The following is a 24,390-nucleotide window of genomic DNA, read 5'->3' on the forward strand; positions in this document are numbered from 1 at the left end:
GGGGAATGGGGAGGGGGAGGGGGAGGGGAGGGGGAGGGGAGGGGAGGGGGAGGGGAGGGGCGGGGGAGGGGGAGGGGAGGGGAGGGGGAGGGAGAGGGAGAGGGGGAGGGAGAGGGAGAGGGGGAGGGAGAGGGAGAGGGAGAGGGAGAGGGAGAGGGAGAGGGAGAGGGAGAGGGAGAGGGAGAGGGAGAGGGAGAGGGAGAGGGAGAGGGACCACATTACATAAATTTGTAGTTATGTAAACATTACCTTGTACCCATTTTAACAGGCCATTTGCACTTTTCTAATTCTAAGAATATTAGAGTGAAAGAATATGAACAAATTGTGGGTTGGTTGGGGGAGGTGAGCTCCCTTAAAGTGTTATTCATGATGTGAAACCACTTCCTATTTTTGTTAATGAGACAAAGAAGTTGAAATCACAGGCACTAGGTGAAAAACAACGTCTCTTCTGCTAAAAGAACATAATAATGTCTAATAACATATTTGCATATCATATAACAGTATATCACTCAACCCTTATAAGAAGAGTTTTCTCTAGCAGGATATGGTAACTGACAAAGAGACACACACTTGTACAATGTACAAGTCCCCATGAAGAACTTGTGTTCTCATCTTTAAACGAATGTTTTATCAAAGTCTTCACCTTAAAGACTAACACACACACATACACTCATGCCTGCACACACGTAAGCACACACACACAAACACACAGAGACATACAACAACACACACTTGTAGACATACCAAAATACATGTCTGTGTATATATACATATATAAGCACTCTTTCTTATACACACTACATCATATCCCTTTCTTTGATCAAACTAAATTTTTAACTATAATATTATATCAATTATTTAAGTACTATAGTGAAAGAAAAGCTTAAACCAATGGAAAGCCATTCAATCCATATGTTACAAAAAAGACCCAGGTATTCTGAAGATATCACTTCTCTTCCAATTTTTGTTTAGAGTTATGAAGTTTAAATATAACTTTAAAAAGGTGTCAGTGTGAATACATAGTGTGGAGAAATAATTTCCTGATAGAATCATCCATTACTTACTTACACCAGCATCGCATTTCATGTTTGCATGCATATCCAACAAGTTGTTAAATTAGGCTTTATTCTAGAATTTAACAAATTATGAGAAGAATACTAATTATAATGTCGAAAAATTTTTAAATGTCATAAATATTTATTTTCAATATTACAGTTACACCGTAATCAGAAACATGAATATTCTCCCTGCATAAATCCTTCAAGTCTGTTTTAATGTCACGTAATAGGAAGAACTAAGATCTGGGACATAGATTTTTTTTTTTAAATCTAAGCTACCAAGAGTCCTTTATTTGTGGGAATGTAAGAAATGACTTATAGTTAAGCACACTTGCTGTTCTGCCATGGACTTGGGTTTGCTGCACAGGATTCTCTTCTGTTTACCAACCACTGTGTCTCCAGTTCCAAGAGAACAAGCTCAACTTCTAGATTCCACAGGCTCCTGAGTGTTCATGAAACTGAAGGACTCATGCAGACACACTCAATTATACATACCATTAAATGGATCATTTGAAAGACTATAATAACATTTGTTTCTTTTAGCATTTGTTTAATGTTTTAATCTAAACATGCTCAATTGTTTATTTTTTCTTTTGGTCCTGAATATTTCTAATAATTTACAGTGTTAAGGTATGTTTCTACTGTGACAAGTGACACTCAAGATTAGGACAGCTACACAAGTGCAAGCGCACACATGATTTTTACCTTTAAGAATCATTTCTAGCTTTGTACTTTATTTTAATTAGAGCCTTATCACATACAGCTCTTATGCTTTTCTTGTTATTGTCGGCATTTAAAGACACATTGATTGCCTTAGCATAGAAGAACAGTCAGAACCCAGGGAAGATTTCGTTCAGTGAGAAACTCCTGTTAGCACAGTGAGCCCATTGGATTTTCATGCCTAGGGACATTATAGTTGTGTTAACACTCAGTGATACATGTACTAGAAACTGTCCCCATCATGATTTTATACTTGATCATATCCATTGACTTGGTTATGATTCATGTAGACATCTATACTAATATGGGATTCCTGCTGATGGGCTCAATATTCTTCTATCTGCATCAATATGAGGAACATAAGATTAGTGTTCTTATTTGTGTTGACAGGAGTTAAATTCAAAGATGCATTGTATTGTTACTTTGTGAACTAAAATGGTACCAGTATTTATGTTGACAGTAATTATTTTCCAAAACATTTCAAGTTAAAGTGGTCAAATTCAGGGCTTCAAATAATTCCCTTTTAATTTATGACCTACTCTTCTCTGTTTTTCTTATTCTGAAGTCCTGACCATTTCCATACAAATCAAATCTTCTGCCAGTAATGGAAAGTGCCAAATGATTCCTACTTAGCACAGTGGTGCTATACAACAAAATTGGCTTAATTCCTATTCATTGTTCAAGGTCTGTTGCAGATAATATTGCTTTTCAGTGGCTTTTCCAAAAGCCACCCTTACCTGACAAAAAGCATTATTAGTGAGGACTTTATGTGCAAGACACATGATAAAATATTCACACCTCTAGAGAATATGAAATGAGAACTTAAAGAAATCATGTACAAATTATTGAATTGCTATGTGAAAAGTTTCCTTTGAGTGTACAGTAGAAGTGTGTATCACACAATGTGCTTACAGTAATACACAGGCAAAGTTTGCAAACAATTTATTATCAAGTTAAAGTCTGGAGCATCAGCAGCTCTTATACAAGTTTGAACTCTAAAAATTTAACCTCAATTTCAAACGGATAAAAGAATATAAATAAACATTAAGATAATGAAAATATTCTGTTACAAGCAATAGTAAAAACATGGAAACAACATTATTCCACAATAGGAAAGAAAAAGGGAAAAACGGAAACTTGTTGTCATTGAACTGACAAGTTTGTGTACAGCATAGGTACAAAGACACCACCAAGCCTTGCTTTTATATAGAAAGGCAAACATTATCAAAATTTAAAAGAAATTTGTTTTGCTAAAGGAAAATTTAAAATGAGCTATTTTTTAATTTTATTGAGCCATTTTAAACAAGGAAGATGTAAAATTAATTAAATGTACATAAATACATCATTTGAATAATTTTCTACAGTTTTGTAGTTAATACAAAGTTTGCTACAATTTTATTTTAATCATATTATTTTTGATGAGTGTTTACTTAAGTATTTCTTTTTTATAGGAAGTTATCCAATACAATTCATGTTTTCTTTCATTATTCAAAAGATTAATACCAATGAGTGTCTTTAACTGCCTTTCTCATTTCTGAAATTTGCCCACTTCCTTCCAAAATAAGGTCTTTGGCTGAATCTGTCAAAGAAAGTTTGGTTATCATACAAAAGTGACCCATGCCATGTAAAGTAATTAGTTGTATGCAACATCAATACAGCTATGTTTGTATAATCTGTTTTAATTCTGTGAACACAGAAATATACATATCACAAAATATAGACTTATTAGATACACTCTTAAAACATTTTTAGGTTTATTTAATTTTATAACTATGACTGTTTGCTTGCATGTACATATCTGCTCCATGTGCATGACCATTGCCCATCAAGGTCAGAAGTAGACATTAGGTCACCTGGTACTGGCATTTTGAATTGTCATTAACTATGATGTGGCCATTTGTGTGTTGAATTGAAACAAGAACTTCTGGAAGAGCAGCAAGTGTTCTTAGCTGCAGATTCATGTCTTATGCTCCCAAATATTCTCTTTAATAGTGCATATGAACTGATTTAATTTTTTGCCTACCTATAGAATAATATTTGGCATTGATGCAGCTTAGTAAATAAGAAAAATTTCAAAACAAACACCCTCCTGATTCACCAGGAGACACTGATGACAGCCTAAAGCATTTCAAATATCCAGTGTCTATTTATCTTTTCTGTAATCAAATAGTAATGTCTGCTCACACTTAGGCTGTGTGAAAAAGACTTCTTTATTTTCAGATGAGGCTCTCAGGTACACAGATTGCCCTCATCTCTTTTTTTGTAAGTCTTTTGGTGTGTGCCATTGTGGAAAATTAATTTATAATTCTTTATCTCTTTATTGCTTTATTTATTTTAAGAGAAAGAGTCTTTCTATGAATTGACAATTGACATTGAATTTAACGTATGGACCAGGCAAGCAATGAATTTACAATGATTCTTCTGACCTTTGTTTCATTTTTGTTTTGTTTTGTTTTGATTTGATTTATTTTTTTTAATCATATGCTACTCTGAGTATCAGGCTTCAGATCATGGTGAATCTGATTAAAAATTACTAATGAAACCCTTTGAATTGTTTAGTAATTAAACAAAAAAGTATGTATAATCCATACCTGAGAGCTTCAGTATTGTGGGATAAAATTCTCTTCTACAGGAATTTTGATTTTAGGGCAATTTTAGTAATATGCCTTAGGTTAAGCTAAGTTCAAGTACATTTTACAGGAAACTCTTCACCTCAGAGACTGATTAAGTACTCAGCTGAATCCACATAACAGTGTTAGTCTGTTGTTTCTGAAGTAGAAGTTTATCCTTGAGCAATTTCCCCTTACTGCTATATTATATTACATAAGACTTTAATAAGAATCCTCTGCTTCTTGATTTGTCAGTTAGGGAACAGAATATTAGACTTGGCAGAAAACTGTAATGTTCAAAATAACTTTCTAGCAAAGGCCTAATATCAGTTCTCTAGTTAATGATTTATAAAATCATTCAATATTTTATATGACTATATTGTTTTATGTACAAAAAATTTAATATTATGCTGAATAATTAATATTTATTATATCAATTATAGCAAACATTCAAGTACAGGTGATATTTAACAAAAACATGATATTCTCATTTTTATGTGTATGCCCTAGGTACATGTATATGTGAGTGTTCTCATGGATGTTATCTGACTTATTTGTGTGTGCATGCATATGGAGTCCTTCTATATTGAGAATGGTTCTTTTGTCTGAACTCAGACCTCACTAATTCTACTAGTATAGACAGTTAAGTTGTTTTAGCCTCATTTTAAATGCCCACTTCACTTTTATATATACACATGAGTACTGAGATCCAAAGTTCACTATTCTGGATGTCTAGCTTTGTACTTTACCCAATAAACTATCTGCTTAACATGTAACTGTTTTCTTCTTGCTTCTTAAGTATAATGGAAAAAGTAATCAAGCAAAACCAAAAAGAGCTGAACTATCAAGTGAGAGAAATTTAAGAAAATGATGTTTAAAGCTACCCTTACTTCTTTACAAACAATGTGTAAGGCAGAATGGAAATACTTGCCAAGACAAGACCTTCATTTGGGGTAAAGCATTTATAATGTATGAGAACATTAAAAAGTCAACCAATTTTCAGGCTAAGTACAAAGTCTAAAGTGCCCAAAACCCATCCAGTGCTTTAGAAAAGGCATATATCTGACAAAAATATAAATAGTAATGTTTGCATGATAAATAAATCCACTTAACAGTGTGTCTACAATGTTCCAGTGGATAGTAGCCATGTGAAATATGAAGAAAAAATTTGTTTGTCAAATAGCAATGTATCTTCTACTCATTAAATGTTTCCTCCACTTTCTCTCTCTCTCCCTTCTTCCCTTACTTCTTTCTTCTTGCTACTGCTCCTCTTTTTTTAATCTATGTCTTATTTTAACAGCAATACCTCACTTACTCTTACATTTTCATACTATGTCTAAATAACTATAAAGTATGAGGCTTATACAAGGCACAACCTTCCAAAGATCCTTCAGAAACAAGTTATCTTCTCTATTAATATCAAAATGGATCAGAATTTGAGAAATGGCTCAAATTTCTCAAATTTGAATGTTGGCTGGGGGGGTATCCAAGGAACTACCAATACATACATCTTTTTGCTATTTCTCAGTGATACCCCTCAGAAATTCAAGGAAAGTCTCTAAGACACCCTGCACTTCAGATACGGGGCAGAAACATTCCTGAGCAGGAGCTGACCTGATTAATATTTGCTCTGGACATATGTGATAAAAGAAAGCATTATTCAAGTTTCCAAAGTAAGTGTGAGTGGGAGGGCGGCACTTCTACCCATCTATGATGCCTAGGAACCACATCCATGATCTATGTGACAAGGTAAACCTAAGGATTCAGTACTGGCACACATAACTTGGAGATAACCAACAGTTCTCTAATTGGACTTAAGACAGAATCTACAAGAGAACATCCATTCCTACTTTGCAGGTATCAGAAACCAGGCTAACTACTTAGTGCAATGAATTCACGATTGTTGGAGGAGAATCTATAACCACTAATTTAACAACCACTATCGCCACTAAGAACAATATGTAACTATTTGTCCTTATATCCACAGATAAATACAGTTTCCAACAATCACTCAGAAAAATATTGTTTGCTGCAGAAATAGACACCTGAAAGAAAATCATAATCAATCAAAGTGCAAAACTTTGGAACCCTGCCCCCAATGAATATGTTGTGGGAAGTAATAAAAAATGAACTAATAAGCTTCCCCACACTACTGCTGGCAACTTTCAGGTCCAGCGTGGTCCTGCTGACTCTGACTCTAGCCTCCCACAGCGACATGTCACCTTATCCCCATCTCCAGTTCCCTCTGGTGCTCAGCCCACCTGGCCCCAGAGAGGTGTATTTATCTTGCACACCCTCTGGCCTGGGGCCCCTGAGTCACTGGAGTGGTCGCTGCCCCACGCCAACTCTGCTGCCTCCATGGCTCTAGGCCTAGCCCCATGTAAAAACCACCAACCTTGTGGTTAGATATCTCAAACCCAGTAAAATCAAAACTCTTGAAGCTTATAATTAACCAGTCAGATTTATATATCAGTAAATTCTCAATGCACAAGATGCCCACACAATAATTTCAAGGCCAGTTGATGATGGTACAAGCTGTCTACCTAGAATAGACAAGTAACCCCATCCATTCTATTCCTGTATGAAATCATATCAATCTATGGCTAATAAAGCTATGCTGGTTCAGGATCTTCTTCCTTTCCATCTTCTATATTGAGTCTCTTTTCCTCTTTCCCTTTGTCCTGCTCTCTGCAACTCTTACCTCTGCCTCCCTTTTCTCTGTCCAATCATAGGCCTCCTGCTGCACTAATATTTAAATAGATTGGACAGTGAAAATCTTGCCACATGAATATATTTACAAAACACTCCTTCACCTAAGATACGAGGAACGTTAGGGGTAAGAAGATGGAATGATTTCAAAAGTCAGAGGATCAGGAACTTTGCTTTGAGATGTGTTTCCTACTAATGTCAGAAGCTACACTCATAAAAGCATCACTAGCATGAACTGAACAAGCATGACACCAATGACCATCCTAATGCAGATGGGAAAAAGCCAAGGAGGCCTACTTATATAATGCAAAAAAAATTAGTGAAAAGGGGACCATGAATTTAAAGAGCAGGGAGATGTATATTGAAGGGATTGTGGAAAAAAAAGCAAAGATAAGATTACCGAAGTATTATTTGTTTATACTCTCAAAAATTAAAAAAAAGTCACAGAAAAAGAATAGACAATAAAGGAGTCTCCCTAAAGATTTATTTTAAGGATGTAGTATGTTTATGACACATACATATGAAATGAGTATAGACCATATTGATGTCAAGATGTGGTTCAGGATGTTGGATGAGTAGTTAAGAGTTGTCAAAGAGGACCAGTTCATTAGTTGTAGTATGTTATATGTGTAGCAACACACAGGAGTCCTCACATTGTTTGAATGTACTGTGGAGAGAAATGATGTATACAATCAATGAATAAGGTTTTAGGGTAAGAAATAGCATCTTCCATTAATGACTCTCCTATAACGTAATCAATACAGTGATGAACTCTGAAACTATATACATACAAACAACAAAATGAACTCAGTATTTATATGTTTGTACATACATATACACATTCACATATATGCAAACACTATATATGATAAAAGATGTTATCAGTTTGAGAATGTGTGGATGACAAGAGTTACAAGGGAAAGACCAGGGATGGACTAGAGAGAGGTGTGAAAAGTGGAAGAAACAATATAATTCTATTTTAAATAAAGGCATATAAAAATGTACTTATAATCTTTTTACTCTTTTTCCTGAACTGAAAAAGCCATTAATCTATCTGTGGAGACCTAAGCATACAAGCGCAACTTAGATTCTTTCTGAAAACAGGGAAAAATGGTAATGGAACTCTAACTCTTAGTCTTGGAAGCCTCCTAAGGAGGCATTTTCTCAGAATTCCATTTACAAAAGGTCAAGAGCTTTATAGAAGCTAGAAATACAGAGATATAAAGACATATGTATGTATATCAATATTGTTTGGTCTTACAAACATGACTCTCTACCTCTGTGGTTACCTTTAACAGCCCATATCGGAATATAAAATTTTCCAAATATTCCACTAATGGTTATAGTTCTAACTTACATTACACTACCCTGTTCATTCAATATTGTCAGAAATTTCTCAATTTATTTACTTGATAAATGCTTTTCATTCTTATTTTGCAGATCTCATTTACATCTCAAGAATCTAGACAGTATTTTTTCAATGTCTTACAAACATTGGAAACAAAATTCAAACCCATTACCTCAAATATAGTTTAATTATCCTTCCTATCTCAACTTACAAAAATATTTCTTAATATTTTTTACAATATTCACCACCTTTATTCTAAGGAGGCTCTGTTTTTCTAGAAAGAAAATACAGTGGACAGAGATGGTTTCCCTCCATAATCATGGATACAATTTACCCTATATATGTTCACTGTACACATGATGAAGTGAATTCCAGATAATATGGGGGAATACTTCTATAAACACTCCTAAAGTATTGTGAAACCTCAAGTTTTTTCCAAACAAAGAAGGTATTACTCTGGAATTATTTAGCAAAACTCCCTACAAGTAAACATAAGTATCCATAATTAAATATTACCTTTTATTTACTTTCACAATTATTTCCAGAAAGATGAAAAGTAAATAAATAAATCAAAAGTAAATAAAAATTGTTAAAGAAAAAAGAATTTGTTTGGGATTCTTTGTCTTTGTAGCTTTCTATTTTTTTGTTTTCATGGCTATAAATTTTGCCTTCTAATACTCTATAATTCAGGTTTCTTGATGTAGAATTCCAAAATATAGAGAGTTGTAATGTTATTTTTATCTTATTTGTATCAGCAGACTTAATATTTCCTGATCAGGAATCCTATCAGGATTACTTCTAATAGGGCATATTTTCTGTTTTTGTTATTTTTGTTAGGAAGTAATTAATTTCAAATGAATAATGTCTTGTTATTCTAATCTCCTGATGATATATACTCTAGCAAATTTAGTGCATCCCATTCAGATCTTTGAAAAAACAGCAAATTTCAAATCTTTGTGCTTGACGTTATTATGCATGAATTCGGTATTCCTGTTATTTGAACTTTGGGGGTTTTCAAAACAAAGGGCTGATGATTACACAGGCTTTAGGCAAGTTGAAAGTTTCAGCTGTCATGGCCTTATAAATTGCCAATAAATCCAGTCAACACCTAAGGCTTTTCCAAATATCTGTGTTGTCATAAATTTTGAAACAACTAACAAATAATGTGTTCTCAACTAAAATATCATTTATTCGATTCTTCTTGTAATTTTTATTATTATTATTCATATGTATATTCCAACAGTAATGGTAAATAACTCACATTTTGTATAAATTAGATCCCTCATAACTTGCAGATATTCCAATTTGCTTTATAAGAACTATTACATAACATATACTTTTCATTCCTAGGGATATTTTGTACAGTTGGAAACACAAATCTGTCAAGTCCTCCTGCTAATTAAGGAGAAAACAGTCTAGACTTATGTAATGAGGAGAAATCCTGCAATTCACCCTGGTACAAATCAGATAGTTATGATATCAAGTACAGTCATTAAAGGAATGCCATTGTAAGACACCACTGTGCCTGAGGTTGACACTGCAGCTGGTTCATGAATGCAAAATTTCCTTTTTTTTTTTTTTTTTTACTTAAAGCAATATAAAATTTTAAAATAAAGGGCAGAAAATTCCATAAGGGTTAAGCAGGGTTATAGGAAAAGAAAGGGAGAAATGAATAAACAAACAAACAAAAACATCTCTTATCTTAACAATGTCTTTATGAACATTAATATTGTGTATGCTAATTTTTAAAAGTTCAAAATAAGAAAACAAAGGATTGCAAATCAGTATAGAAGAACCAGGGTCCTCTGCTAAAGCAGCAATTGCTTCTGTTAACTTACTTCCAGGTTACAATGTCATTGAAATAGTGATAGTGGTGCTTGCTTAGAACACATGAGGCCCTGTGTTTGACCCCCAGCACTAATTAAATAAAAAGTAGTGATATAACACAATCATACCTGGTCTATATGAGGCCACATCTTCACAAAACAACAATCATAATGTATTAACTTTCTGTCAGCCTCCTTAGCTTTTACATATATTTTATCAGTATCACTCATACAATCTAGTCCTCTTTAGGAATGAACTATGTATTACTTGTTGGTAGATAAGTTAATCAAGTCAAGTGAGATATTGTATGTACAAGTAAACAACAGACTAATCAGCTATAGAAAACTCATCATTATGTCTTACAGTCATGTTGTAACATCCTATTTCTTTTTTTTTTTACTGGAAAAAATAAATACAAATTTCTGTTTATTAAAGCAGATTTGTTAATTTACACTTTGATTTTACTTTCAATTTCTTTTTTTTTAAGTGTGTAACTTTTTTTATTAGATATTTTATTTACACTTCAGATGGCATGCCCTATCCCCATTCCCCCCCACCCCCCTTAGGAAACCCATATCCCATGCCCCCTTTTACTTTTTGCATTTATACATTTTTTAAAAAAGAATGTTAATCATAGGCTTTATAAGTTTGGAATTGTTCAATCAGAGGTGTAACCCACTGACCCACTTAGATATAACAATTATCTTTGACTGGTGGAGATACATGAATATCTGCCTCCCTGTCTCCCCCCTCTTTCTCTCTTTCATCACCTAGCTTCTCCTCTCCTTCTTCTTCTCCTCTTCCTAATCCTTTTCTTCCTGTCAGTACTCCTCCTACCTTAGCTCCTCCTACACATCACCCTTCCTAATTAAATGAAACTTTTCTCTCAAAATACAATTAGAGCATAATTATGCCAATTTGTACCAGTGAGGTACAGGATAGTCCCAATACCCAGTCCATCCTTTTGTTGACTAACCAGCTCCTCACTCATCTATTCTAACTAGAACATTTAGTTCTGAACCTGGCTTTAGGATGAATGTCAGCTGACTACAATCCACTCAAATCTTTTCTCTTAAGGTCAATAGCTATATGTTTTCAACCCCATCAGAAATCCAGAATGACTGAGTTAACTATAATTGTGGGAAGCACAAATCGTTTCTAAAACTTAGCCAATTTATAGAGACCTCTGACCACCTGGACACTCGCTCTACTTCAAAACATTGGAGCATCTGTTCTTCTGCCTTCTGGCCCAGGATCTTCTGACAGACCTTAGTGCTGCAGAATTATTAAGGGCTGATTATTCTGTCTAGGCAGATATAATCAGTCGACTATTCTGCAAGTGTGTCCTTTTCTGGACAGTAATTTGTCTGTAGAAGGAAAGTGGCAATTCTTGCCTAGTGGCTGTCTCACCACAACTGGAGTAACTCCAAGGATGCTCAATTTCTTCTTAGAATTTAATATAGGAAGCTGTCCAGGAGCAGACAGGTCTCTAATGTTTTATGTAGAAATAGCTGTAGAAAATGAACATTAATACTGAAATGTTTGTCATGTCAATTCTAAGGATTTCTGATGTTTTGAAAACTAGCTATCCATGTAAGGTAATCTGGACTGTTGCCTGTTAACTCCACTCAGCTATTTCTAAATAAAACATAGAGAACACCCTTATAATAAACTCCAAGTCATGAATTTGCTATAGTCCCTTAACTCACAGGCTGACCATCTCAAATCAGTTAAAAAGAGTTAAAGAAGAACTGGGTCTAAGCTTTGTATTCCTAAATGTGTTATACTGGTACAATGCCTATGAGAGTAACAATATTTGTCTCACTCTTATATCATTAAGAAGCTCATGCCAATGAAAACCTTAAAAATTGTAAACAAAGTAAATTGGTGCCATTTAAAAATTTATATCTTCAACTTGATATTAATTATACAGATTTCTACTAATAGGTTATGGCTATGCAATAAACCCTAGCTAATCCTCTCTATTCTGACAAAACCACTACTTTTCCCTAGAGAGACAGCCCAACATTTACCACATTAGTCCCCAAGCCCAGGGAATAGGGGCGCTGACTCTTCATTAGCTTCTTCAAGCTGATTATGGGCGTTGAGATATTAGAAGAGGAGTGGGGGTGAGAGCAAATTGACAATCCTCTGATGCTGTGTCTTCGCTGCCTCCAGATGGAATTCCCGGACCTCAGAGGTTTGAGCAGGTCTGCCCAGCTTGCTTGTTGAGTAGATACACCAAGGCTGATCATTCTGCAATATACAATTCTCAAAACAAATTTTAGTATCAAGATAGTTTTTGTTTTTAAAGACGGCTGACATTTTATTAAGATTGTTGGTTCTACTCGCTTTTCTATTTTTTCCCCTCTTTTATTGGATATAATATTTACATTTCAAATTTTATCACCTTACCATATTTCCCCCACCACCCAGGAACCCCTTATCCCATCCCCCCTCCTCCTGCTTCTATGAAGGTGTTTATCCACCTACCCCCAGGCCCCCTCCCCACCTTCAGATTCCCCCCCCCTCAGTGCTCAGCCTTCAGGGTACCATTGACCTTGTCTCCCACCTATGCCCAACAAGGCCATCCTCCCCTACATATACTGCTGGAATCATGTGTCTCTCTATATGTGCTCCTAGGCTGGTGGTTTAGACCCTGGGGAGCTCTGGCTGGTTGGTATTATTACTCTCCTCATGGAGCCACCAGCCCTTAAGGTTCCTTCAATTTACTCTCTACCTCCTCCATTAGGAACCTTTGATCGGATTAATGGATAGCTGTGGGTATCTCTCTCTGGGTATGTCTGACTCTGGGAGACCTCTAAGGAGACAGCCTTATCAGGCTGCTGTCAGCTTTCCCATCCTGACATCCCTATCAGCGTCTATTTTTGGTGACTGCCCATGGAATGAATACCCAGATGGAATGGTCTCCCTACAACCCCCCCTTCAGATTCTGACTCACACTTTGTCTCCATATTTGCTCCCTTGGGTATTTAGTTACTCCTTCTAAGAAAGACCTAGGCATCCTCACTTGTTCTTTCTTCTTCATGAGCTTCATGTGGTCTGTGAGTTGAATCTTTGTTGTTTCAAATTTTTGGGCTAATCTCCGCTTATCAGTGAGTAAATATCATGTGTGTTCTTTTGTGTTTGGGTTACCTCACTCAGGATGATATTTTCTAGTTCCATCCATTTACCTAAGAGTTTCTCGAATTCATTATTTTTAATAGCTGAGTAATATTCCATTGTGTAAATGTACCACAATTTTTGTATCCATTCCTCTTTTGAAGGGCATCTGGGTTCTTTCCAGCTTCTGGCTATTATAAATAGGGCTGCTATGAACATAGTGGAGCATATGTCTTTGTTATTTGTTGGGGCATTTTCTGGGTATATGCCCAGAAGTGGTATAGCTGGGTCCTCAGGTAGTGCTATGTCCAATTTTTTGAGGAACCGCCAGACTGATTTCCAAAATGGTTGTACGAGCTTGCAACCCCACCAACAATGCAGGAGTGTTCCTCTTTCTTCACATCCTCGCCAGCATCTACTATCACCTGAGTTTTTGATCTTAGCCATTCTGACTGGTGTGAGGTGGTATCTCAGTGTTGTTTTGATTTGCATTTCCCTGATGACTAAGGATGTTGAGCATTTCTTAAGGTGCTTCTCAGCCATTCGAGTTTCCTCAGTTGAGAATTCTTTGTTTAGCTCTGTACCCCATTTTTAATGGGGTTATTTTGTTGTTTGGTGTCTAATTTCTTGAGTTCTTTGTAAATATTCGATATTAGCCCCCTATCAGATGTAGGATTGGTAATGATCTTTTCCCAATCTGTTGGTTGCCATTTTGTCTTGACAGTGTCCTTTGCCTTACAGAAGCTTTGCAATTTGATGAGGTCCCATTTGTCGATTCTTGATCTTAGAGCATAAGCCATTGGTGTTCTGTTCAGGAACTTTTCCCCTGTGCCTAGGTATTCGAGGGTCTTCCCCAACTTCTCTTTTAATAGTTTCAGTGTACCTGGCTTTAGGTGAAGGTCCTTTATCTACTTGGAGTTGAGCTTTGTGCAAGGGGATAAGAATGGATTAATTTGCATTCTTCTACATGTTGACCTCCAGTTGAGCCATCACCACTTGTTGAAAATGCTGTCCTTTTTCCACTGGATGGATTTAGCTCCTTTGTCAAAGATCAAATGACCATAGGTATGCGGGTTCATTTCTGGGTCTTCAATTCTGTTCCATTGATTGTCCTGTCTGTCTCTGTACCAATACCAAGCAGTTTTTATCACTATTGCTCTGTAGTACAGTTTGAGGTCCGGAATGGTGATTCCCCCAGAGGTTCTTTTATTGTTGAGAATAGTTCTCGCTATCCTAGGTTTTTTGTTATTCCAAATGAATTTGTAAATTGCTCTTTCTATCTCTATGAAGAATTGATTTGGAATTTTGATGGGTATTGCATTGAATCTGTAGATTGCTTTTGGCAGGATAGCCATTTTTACTAAATTAATCCTGCCAATCCAGGAGCATGGGAGATATTTCCATCTTCTGAGATCTTCTTCAATTTCTTTCTTCAGAGACTTGAAGTTCTTGTCATATAGATCTTTCACTTGCTTTGTTAGATTCACTCCAAGATAATTTATTTTATTCGTGGCTATTGTGAAGGGTGTCATTTCCCTGATTTCTTTCTCTGCCTGTTTATCCTTGGAATAGAGGAAGGCTACTGATTTGTTTGAGTTGATTTTATATCCAGCCACATTGCTAAAGTTGTTTATCAGGTTTAGGAGTTCTCTGGTGGAAGTTTTAGGTTCACTTAAGTATACTATCATATCATCTGCAAATAGTGAAATTTTGACTTCTTCCTTTCCTATCTGTATCCCTTTGACTTCCTTTTGTTGTCTAATTGCTCTAGCTAAGACTTCCAGTACTATATTGAATAGGTAAGGTGAGAGTGGGCAGCCTTGCCTAGTCCCTGATCTTAGTGGGAGTGCTTCAAGTTCCTCTCCATTTAGTTTGATGTTGGCTGCTGGCTTGCTGTATATTGCTTTTACTATGTTTAGATATGGGCCTTGAACTCCTGATCTTTCCAAGACTTTTAACATGAAGGGATGTTGAATTTTGTCAAATGCTTTCTCAGCATCTAGTGAGATGACCATGTGGTTTTTCTCTTTGAGTTTATTTATGTAGTGGATTACATTGATGGATTTCCAAATAGTGAACCATCCCTGCATTCCTGGGATAAAGCCTACTTGATCTTGATGGATAATTGTTTTGATGTGTTGTTGGATTCGGTTTGCGAGAATTTTATTGAGTATTTTTGCATCAATATTCATAAGAGAGATTGGTCTGTAGTTCTCTTTCTTTGTTGGTTCTTTCTGTGGTTTAGGTATGAGTGTAATGGTAGCTTCATAGAATGAATTGGGTAGTGTTCCTTCTGTTTCTATTCGATGGAATAGCTTGAAGAGGATTGGTATTAGGTCTTCCTTGAAGGTCTGAAAGAATTCTGCACTGAAACCATCTGGCCCCGGACATTTTTTGGTGGGAAGATTTTTAATGACTGTGTCTATTTCTTTAGGTGTTATGGGACTGTTTAGATGGTTTATCTGCTCCTCGTTTAACTTTGGTACCTGGTATCTATCTAGAAAATTGTCCATTTCCTCCAGATTTTCCAATTTTGTTGAGTATAGGCCTTTGTAGTAGGATCTGATGATTTTTTTAATTTCCTGTGTTTCTGTTGTTATGTCTCCCTTTTCAGTTCTGATTTTATTAATTTGGATGCTGTCTCTGCGCCCTTTGGTTAGTCTGGCTAAGGGTTTGTCTATCTTGTTGATTTTCTCAAAGAACCAGCTCCTGGTTTTGTTGATATTTTGTATAGTTCTTTTTGTTTCCACTTGGTTGATTTCAGCCCTGAGTTTGATTATTTCCTGCCATCTACTCCTCTTGGGTATACTAGCTTCTTTTTGTTCTAATGCTTTCAGGTTTGCTGTCAAGTTGTTAATGTATGCTCTTTCCACTTTCTTTTTGTGAGCACTTAGAGCTATGATTTTTCCTCTTAGTACTGCTTTCAATGAGTCCCACATGTTTTGATATGATGTGTCCTCATTTTCACTTAAATCTAAAAAGTCTTTAATTTCTTTCTTAATTTCTTCCTTGACCAAGTCATCATTGAGTATAACATTGTTCAGTTGCCAAGTGTATGTCGGTTTTATGTTGTTTTTGTCCATGTCAAAGACAAGTCTTAATCCATGGTGGTCTGATAAGGTACTGGGGATTATTTCAATCTTTTTGTATCTGTTGAGGCCTGTTTTGTGACCAATTATATGGTCTATTTTTGAGAAGGTACCATGAGGTGATGAGAAGAAGGTATATTCTTTTGTTTTAGGATGAAATGTTCTATAGATGTCAGTTAAGTCCAATTGGTTCATAACTTCTGTTAGCTTCATTGTGTCTCAATTTTGTTTCTGTTTCCATGATCTGTCCATAGCTGAGAGTGGGGTGTTGAAATCTCCCACTATTATTGTGTAGGGTGCAATGTATGCTTTAAGTTTTAGTAAAGTGTCTTTTATGTATGTGGGTGCCCTTACATTTGGGGCATAGATGTTGAGAATGGCAAGTTCCTCTTGGTACATTTTTCCTTTCATGAATATGAAGTGTCCTTCTTTATCTTTTTTGATTACTTCTGGTTGGAAACTGATTTTATTTGATATTAGAATCGCTACTCCAGCTTGTTTCTTGGGACAGTTTGCTTGGAAGATTGTTTTCCAACCTTTTACTCTGAGGTAGTGTCTGTCCTTTCCACAGAGGTGCGTTTCCTGAATGCAGCAAAATGTTGGGTCCTGTTTATGTATCCAGTCTGATAGTCTATATTTTTTTACTTGAGAATTGTGTCCATTGATATTAAGAGATATTAAGGAAAAATGAGTGTTGTTTCCTGTTATTTTTGTTATTGGCAGTGGAGATATGTTTGTGTAGCTACCTTGTTTTATGGTTTTTGGAAGATTGCTTTCCTGCTTTTTCTAGGTTGTAGTTTCCTTCCTTGTGATGGAGTTTTCCACCAATTATCCTTTGAAGAGCTGGGTTTGTGTTGAGATACTGTGTAAATTTGGATTTGTCATGGAATGTTTTGGTTTCTCCATCAATAATGATTGACAGTTTTGCTGGGTATAGTAGTCTGGGCTGACATTTATGTTCTTTTAGGGTCTGTATGATATCAGTCCAGGATCTTCTGGCTTTTATGGTCTCTGGTGAGAAGTCTGGTGTAATTCTTATAGGTCTGCTTTTATATGTTACTTTGCCTTTTTCCCTTACTGCTTTTAGTATTTTTTCTTTGTTTTGTACATTTGATGTTTTGACTATTATGTGGTGGGAAGTATTTCTTTTCTGGTCTAAACTATTTGGAGTTCTGTAGGCTTCTTGTATATTTATGGACAGCTCTTTCTTTAGGTTAGGGAAGTTTTCCTCTATAATTTTGTTGAGGATATTTACTGGTCCTTTAAGTTGGGAGTCTTCCCCCTCATCTATTCCTATTATCCTTAGGTTTGGCCTTCTCATTGTGTCTTGGATTTCTTGTATATTTTGGGTTAGTAGCTTTTTGTATTTTGCATTTTCTTTGACAGTTGTGTCAATGTTTTCCATGGTATCTTCTGCACATGAGATTCTCTCTTCCATCTCTTGTATTCTGTTGTTAATACTTGTGTCTATGACTCCTGATCATTTTTTTAAGTTTTCTATCTCCAGGGTGTTCTCCCTTTGTGATTTCTTTATTGTTTCTACTTCTATTTTTAGATCCTGCATGGTTTTGTTTAATTCCTTCTCCCATTTGGTTGCATTTTCTTGCAATTCCTTAAGGGATTTTTGTGTTTCCTCTTTAAGGGTTTCTATCTGTTCTTTGAGAGTGTTATTTATGTCTTTCTTAAAGTCCTCTATCATCATCATGAGAAGTGATTTTAATTCTGAATCCTGCTTTTCTGGTGTGATGGGGTGTTCAGGGCTTGCTATGATGGGGGAACTGGGTTCTGATGATGCCATGTAACTTTGGTTTCTGTTGCTTATGTTCTTGTGCCTGCCTTTTGCCATCTGGTTAAATCTAGTGCTACCTGTACTTCTGTCTCTGATTGAAGCCTGTCTTTCCAGTTGTCTCGCTTGTGTTTGGTCTTCTAGGAGTCCAGATGTCTCTGTGATTTTTTCCAGATGCCCTGATTACAATGGTATCTCTAGGATGCCTCAGGATATGGTGCCTCCAAGGTAGCAGTCCAGCTAGATGTCTGCTGTTCTGGGTGCAGTGTCTCCTCTTGGATATCTCAGGATATGTTGTCTGACACTCTGAGTTCAGTTGTTCCTCTGTGGCTCTGGGTTGAGTGGACCTTCCAGTATGTCTCAGGCGGGATCCGGGGTTCACACAACTACTGACCTGGTAGATGTCTGGTCCGGGCCTCAGACCAGGGAGATGGGCAGAAGGGGGGTGCTAGCCAGCAGGGGCGCAGGGGTGGGGGGTATCTGCTGGATTCTGAGCACTCAGGGCACCCAGCTATGAGCTCAGGGTAGTATGTGGGTTTTCCTACCTAAAGCTGGTTGTGGGAACTGTGGATCCCCCAGAATGTGTCTGGCGGAATCCAGGGTGCACTCACCCGCAGGCCTCAGACCGGAGGAGGGGCAAGCGGCAGAAGGGGCGTGCTAGCACTGGCTATGGGTTCTATGGATCTCCCAGAATGTGTCTGGCGGAATCTGGAGTGCACTCACCTGTAGGCCTCAGACTGGAGGAGGGGCGAGAGGCGGAAGGGGCATGCTAGCGCTGGCTATGGGTTCTATGGATCCCCCAGAATGTGTCTTGCAGAATCCGGGTTGCAATCACCCGCAGGCCTCAGACCGAAGGAGGGAACATCCTATTTCTTAATTTCAAAATGACTAATTTTTTTCTTCGAATACAAAGCCAAGACAGAGGTGTGTTTTTAATGAACATGATATCTTAGGAAAAGATTGGAAACAGCTTTATCTTCTAATCTCTAATTAAGTTCATTTTCAAGCACTTAAAAAAAGAGCTCGCAAATATTTAAACAGTCCTGAGAGAGGTTTCGAGGTGTAAAAATACTTATTGTTATAAATATAATTGCCTCACTACTTTATGTATGAATAATATGGGTGTTAGTTAATTCTGTTTAACTGTTTTGACAATTTGACACAAGCTCTTTTCGTTTGGAAAAAGGCAACCTCCATTAAGAAAATGCTTCTATCATATGTCTCTGTGGACAGGTGTTCCTCAACTTTATAAGAAAACAGGCTTAACAACCCACGCAGAGCAAGTCAGTAGTATGGATTCCTCTAAGGTCTCTACTTCAGCTTCTGACTCTAGAATCCTGCCTTGAAAGCCTTCCCTAGCATCCCTTAATGACTACCTATATCATCGCTATGTATAGGCAATACATAATGTAAACATGACTGTCTCATGGACAACATTAGCCACTTTATTTTCCCTTGAGTTATAAATCACCTGTACGCATTTGCCTTCCCTGGTGTATGTTTTGTTGTAGTTTTGTGGGCTCTATCACTTGTATGGCTTGCATTGCAGATACTTATGTAGTGCTTTAGATTCACAATTTTCACTTCAACAGCAAATTTAAAAACACATGTCGCTTATCATATTGTACAGTCATACTACCTGAAAAACACCACTTCATTTCCCAATCCTTTATGCTCAGCCTTTGTAATATAGACAGATTATGAATAAAGGTATACAAATACCATTTCAGAAACATCATCAGAGTAATACTAGAAATATGTGTAATCAAAATCCCAATGCTAAATATATTTGCTTAAAGAAGCGTGATCAAGGATAAAGTACTATTAGTTATTTTTTTCCTTTAAATATATTGGGTTAAGCCAGTGTGGGCAATATCACACACGTTTCAGGTTTTAGTAAATAATTATTAACACAAATTTTACTAACAATAACATTTATAAGACATTACAGAGTGTGGGGATGTAGCTCACACGTGGACGTGGTTCCTGTTGTGCGGAGTTGTGGTTTTTGCGCATCTGTCACCCCAGACATTTGGAATTGTGGCTCAAGGAGCAGAAGCACAGAAATTTGACCGAGTTTATTCTACTAGGCACCCGGCAAATGTTGGGCTATGAGAAATCGCAGGCGTCACCCTGGCATGGAGAGGTCTCAGCCTGAGTGCAGAGCTCTTGGTTGGGGACTCTAGGGCAAGAAGGCACGCTGGGATCAACTGGTCTCAGACCCTTGGGCTACCAGGCGCTACTGGGAGCTGTGGAAGAGTTGAGACTAGGGGGCCTACAGGCTGGACAAGTGGGCTGAGGGAGATGAGGAAGAGAAACTCCAGAAGCTCCACTGGGGTAGTGAGATTCTTGGTCGGGGTAACTCACTTGGCTGGGTCATGGCTGGCTCTGCAAGCTTGTTTGAGTTGGGGGGCTTCGTGACTGGCACTTAGGTCCTCAGCAGGAGATTAGACTGCAGCTTGATAGTCAAAGGCCTCCTCCACGGTTCTTCACATTGTGGCCCCAATGACAAGAGGAAGTCCATGGATTTAAAAGGTATATTGCCTGCCATCTTGCCAAAAGCAATCTACAGATTCAATGCAATCCCCATTAAAATCCCAACTCAATTATTTACAGAGTTAGAAAGAGAAATTCTCAAATTTATTTGGAATAACAAAAAACCCAGAATAGTGAAAACTATTCTCAACAATAAAAGCTTTTTTGAAGGAATCACCATCCCTGACCTCAAGCTGTACTACAGAGCAATAGTGATAAAACAACAACAACAACAAAAAAAAAAAAAAACAAAAAAAAAAACTGCATGGTATTGGTACAGAGACAGGCAGGAGATCAATGGAATAGAATTGAAGACCCAAAAATGAACCCTCACACTTATGGTCATCTGATCTTTGACAAAGGACCTAAAACTGTTCAGTGGAAAAAGGCAACATTTTCAACAAATGGTGCTAGTTCAACTGGAGGACATGTAGAAGAATCAATCAATTCTTATCCCTTGTACAAAGCTCAAGTCCAAGACAATAATGGACCTTCTCATTAAACCAGATCCAAAGTGTTCTGCGCACCTCCCAAATCCCTTTTCGCCCGCGAATCAGGACACAGAGGCAATAATCGGGTATTACTGCAAAACGAGGACTTTACTTCTTGTCACGGTAAAGCGAAAAGATGGAAAAAGCCGGAAGCGGCCTAGCTTAAATACACCCTAGAGTGACGTATTCACTTCTGATTGGCTGTTCGCTCACCACCCAATATTACGCCTTGGGATTGGCCAGTGACTTGGCGGTCTCTCTGCCTTAGCAGCTGCGCAGTTAATTGTTTACAAGTGGGAAGACACGAGGCCAGCGCCATCTTGAAATGGAGCCACTGACCGCGGCTTCCTACACCAAAGAAGCTAATAGAAGAGAAGGTGGGGAAGACCCTCGAATACCTAGGCACAGGGGAAAAGTTCTTGAATATAATGCCAATGGCTTATGCTCTAAGATCAAGAATCGACAAATGGGACCTCATAAAATTGCAAAGTTTCTGGAAGGCAAAGGACACTGTCAATAAGACAAAACAGCAACCAACAGATTGGGAAAAGATCTTTACCAATCCTACATCCGATAGAGGGCTAATATCCAAGATATACAAAGAACTCAAGAAATTATACTCAAGACAACCAAATAACCCTATCAAAAAATGGGGTACAGAGCTAAACAAAGAATTCCCAACTCCTCTTGTGATATTTGTGTATAGGTTTTCTCAATATTCTTCCTTACTTTTTACCTTGGCACACAACCAGTATTCATGCCTTGGCAAGAAATGGGAAGTATCATCCATAGCCTCCAGCAAGAATTGTATTAGCTCACTACTTCAAGTTTAAAGTATAGCAGGCTAAAATAACAAAAAGAGATACAAATATTTGTTTCTGTTCTAATAGTCTTCTAAGAGTCATTTGCTTTCTTTCTCTTTCTTTCTTTCTTTCTTTCTTTCTTTCTTTCTTTCTTTCTTTCTTTCTAACTGCAGATTTTATTCCCCTCAGGGTCCACCCTTTGTTCTACATTTCATACCTCCTCCCCACTCCCCTGTCTCCCCAGGATCCCCACTCCCACCCTCACCCCACCAGAACTCTAAACTCCCTAGGGCCACCAGTCTCTTGAGGATTAGGTGCATCTTTTTGGACTGAACCCAGACCCAGCAGTCCTTTGTCGTATATGTGGTGGGGGCCTCATATCAGCTGGTATATGGTGCCTGGTTAGTGTTTCAGGGTCTGAGAGATCTCAGGAGTCCAGGTGAATTGGGACTGCTGGTCCTCCTACAGGGTCACCCTTCTCCTCAACTTCTTTCAGCTTTTCCCTAATTAAACCACAGGGGTCAGCAGCTTCTGTCCATTGGTTGGATGCATATATCTTCATCTGACTCTTTCAGCTGCTATTGGGTCTTTCAGAGGTCAGTCATGATAGGTTTTTTTTTGAGCACTCCATAGCCTCAGTAATAGTGTCAGATTTTGAGGCCTCGCCTTGAGTTGTATAGCACTTATTATTGATGTGATATAATTAAAATAAAAAATTACATATTCAGAATTACACAATATGCTGATATATGTTATATATGCAAACATTAATAAATAATTTGTAGTTAATGTAACACTATTTCACAATTTTTGTATGTGTTTGACTATGATTTCTTTCTCTTTTTTCTTTCTTTTTGTCACTAGAAAAATGTGATGACTCCCACGTTAAAATCATATAATAAAATTTAAATTAGAACATTTTATAGAGTTGTTACTTTATTAAGTTTTGAAATATATCTTTTCAATTAAACACAATACATATTTTCCACTAGATTGGATGTTTTCTATAAGTGTTTACACCAGCTTCATTTTGAAAATATTTCCAGTTAGGTATTTTGAAAGCCAAACAGAATGCTGGGAGGGACCCTGTGAAGAGGCTATCAGGAGGGAAGGCAGTGTTTGGGATGTAAATAAATAAACAAATAAAAGTTACCTTGAGTTAAAAAAATGATTACAAATCCAACTTTTCCTCAGAGTTATATTATTTAACAGATTTATACATAAATATACATATTTGTCATATAAACTTGAAAAAGTGGTCTAATTTGCAATAATATAGATGACAAAGAAAGTGATTGTGATTTGTTGACAGCTTAACATTATTATCTAAAGAATGATTTGATATTCTTGAAGCCACATAAGATCTATATATTTGACCACAAAGGAAACAACACCTATTGATAAAAATGTAATTAATTAAAATAAAATGAAACCTTGACCCCTCTGGCTCCTTTAATCCTTCCTCCCCCTCTTTCACAAGATACCAAAGTTCCACTTAAAGTTGGCTGTGGGTCTTTACCTCAGTCTCCACCAGCTGGTGAGTGAAGCCTCTCAGAAGACAGCTATGATAGGCTCCTGCCTGCAAGTATTGCAGAATATCATTAATAGTCTCAGGGTCCCTCTCACTGAGTCTCTCTCTTGGCATATGTTTCAAGCAGTTCCCATCCATTCCTCATCCCTGAACAACTCCAAACACCCTAGATTTCTAATCTATTTCTCTTTCTCTGTGAGATTCAACCCTAATCCTTTAGGCTCGTCTTGTTACTTAGCTTTTTTGGATCTGTGTTTTGTAGCATAGTTATCCTATATTTCTGACTAATATCCACAGAGAAGTAAATACATACCATGTTTGTCTGTCTGGGTTGGGGCTACCTTACTTGAGATGATCTTTTGTACTTCCTTTCATTTGCCTGGGTATTTTATGATGTCACTATTTTTAATGGCTGTATAATATCCCATTATGTAAGTGTATCACAGTTTCTTTAGCCATAGTTCAGTTTGGGCACATATAACTTGTTTCTAGTTTCCGGCTATTGCAGTGAAGCTGCTACGAGCATAGTTGAACAACATCTATCAACCTGGACACATAGGGACTCAAAGAGACTGAACAGCCAATGAAAGAGCATTCATCCTATGGACCTAGGCCCTCTGCAGAAATGTAACAGTTAAACACCTGGGTCTTCATGTGGGACTCCTAAAGTAAAAGTCAGAGCTGTCCCTGACTATATTGCTTGCCTTTGGATCCCTTTACCCTAACTGGGCTGCCTTGTCTAGCCTCAATAGAAGATGCCC

The sequence above is a fragment of the Arvicanthis niloticus genome, chromosome 3, assembly GCF_011762505.2.
Source record: "Arvicanthis niloticus isolate mArvNil1 chromosome 3, mArvNil1.pat.X, whole genome shotgun sequence".
Lineage (NCBI taxonomy): Eukaryota > Metazoa > Chordata > Mammalia > Rodentia > Muridae > Arvicanthis > Arvicanthis niloticus.